Source organism: Ornithorhynchus anatinus, chromosome X1, assembly GCF_004115215.2.
Source record: "Ornithorhynchus anatinus isolate Pmale09 chromosome X1, mOrnAna1.pri.v4, whole genome shotgun sequence".
Lineage (NCBI taxonomy): Eukaryota > Metazoa > Chordata > Mammalia > Monotremata > Ornithorhynchidae > Ornithorhynchus > Ornithorhynchus anatinus.
Window position 1 is genome coordinate 87,776,476 of NC_041749.1, and position 2,091 is coordinate 87,778,566.

The following is a 2,091-nucleotide window of genomic DNA, read 5'->3' on the forward strand; positions in this document are numbered from 1 at the left end:
CTGGGTATATGCAAGGGTGCAGGTGTACTTATGGGTATGTTTGGTGTATGTGCACTTGTGTTCACGGGAAGGCAAATGAGTGGATTAAGGGGAATGTGCATGGAGGTGAGAGTTAGCGAGTGAAGAAAAGGGTGGGTGAAAGTGTTGGTGGAAGTGAGAAAGTTCGTGTAAGCTGGGATGCGATCAAATTGCTCTCAAAAATCTGTTGTATATTTCATAGTTGTCATTCTGAAGGTTGGGTTTGAATATAACTCCTGAAAGTTGCACTAATTATATTTGGTCACTTATTTACATACAGTATTTGGGGTTACAGCCTGTGAATGCAATATGCAAATTTTGCAGATGATATACAAATTGGGGTGTTTCCAGATTTGCTGAAGAAAGTCTGTTAGCTCATATTGCTGCCTTCTCAGCACCGCTCAAAGATGCTGACCTTTACTGTCTTGATTTTGCATCGGCACCTGTCAACCCATTGCTGGTGGCGTTGACGGACCAGGAAAATAACCTACGACTCCTTTATGGACTGGGGCTCCAAGCTCCGCCCCCTGTGAAAGAGATGGTCTCCAAATAAGATTTACTCAGCAGATTGGGCCCAGGGAGATTTGTTGTGGCTGTTTCTGGTGTTGTGTAGGTAGGGATAATAATCATGGCATTGGTTAAGCGCTTACTATGTGCCAGGCACTGTACTGAACACTGGGGCGGATACAAGATAACCAGGATGGACCCAGATGCTGTCCCACATAGGGCTCACAGGGATGTGAGCTCCTTATGGGCTGAAAATATCCAAGGTGTCTTTGACTTCTGTTATATCTTCCCACACCCTTAATGCAGGTCACTGCACGCAGTAGCCTATCAAATTCCAATTCTACTACTGGCAATGTAGCTGCACCCACTGTTCCCAGCATGATCTACTTCCATCTGAGACTGCACCACTTGAGAGATGGATCCCAGGCAAATATCAGCCCCCAAACTGAGCTGTCATCCCCAGGTCAGTTAAGTGTGTGCAGCCCTTCTTGAACTTGAGTGCCAACCTGTGATGGCCCTTGCAGGTGAGAGGAACTATTCTCTTCTTCCCCAAATTAGGGACTGAGGCCATTTGGCAGACATTTGCCTGGCTGCTCCTTGTTCTGTATTTTGTCTCTGCAGGAAGGAAGGAATGTCCAGATCTAGTGCCCCCCGTCAAGGGTGAATAGGAGGGAATAGGTTTTTCTGTGCAAAACAAGAATGATCAGTGCTAAGGCAGCGGTATCACTTCTAATTCTGTGACCAGATGGTGGTAGGACTTAGAGCATGCTTTAGATTATTTGGATCATTTGCCACCAATTTGGCATTATCCTTGACTCCACCCTCTCTTTCAACTCCTCCATTCAGTCTGTAGCTAAGTGTTGATGATGATGATGATGATGGTATTTGTTAAGCGCTTACTATGTGCTAGGCAATGTACTAAGCACTGGGGAGGTTACAAGCAAATCGAGTTGGATACCGTCCCTGTCCCACATGGGGCTCATAGTCTCAATCCTGATTTTACAGATGACGTAACCAGGGCCCAGAGAAGTAAAGTGACTTGGCACAGGTCACAGAGCACAGCCAGGATTAGAACCCATGACCTTCTAACTCACGACCCATGCTCTATCCACTAGGCCATGCTGCTTCTCGCTGGGGCTCTTTCCTCCTCAATGTTTCCCGGCTCCACCCCTTCCTCTCCATCTTGAAGCCCACCACCCTGATCCAGGCACTTGTCATAGCCCAGACTGAATATTGCATCAGCCTTCTCACTTGCCTCCCTGCCTTCAGTCTTTCTCCTCTCCAGGCCATACTTTACTTTGCTGCCCAGATCAATTTCCTAAAATATTCATCTACACACCTCTCATCCCCTGTTCCTCAAAAACTTTCAGCAGTTGTCTATTCCTCTCTCAATCAAGTGGAATTCCTGACTATTGTTTTGAAGGCATTTTATCAACTCTCTCCCTGTTATTTATCCAGTCTCTTCTCCCATTAAGTCCCAGTTCACACTTTGTTCCTCTCAAGATAACCTACTTCTGTGCCTTGCTTTTGTCTCTCATACCTCTGATCTCGTACTCGTACACTTCC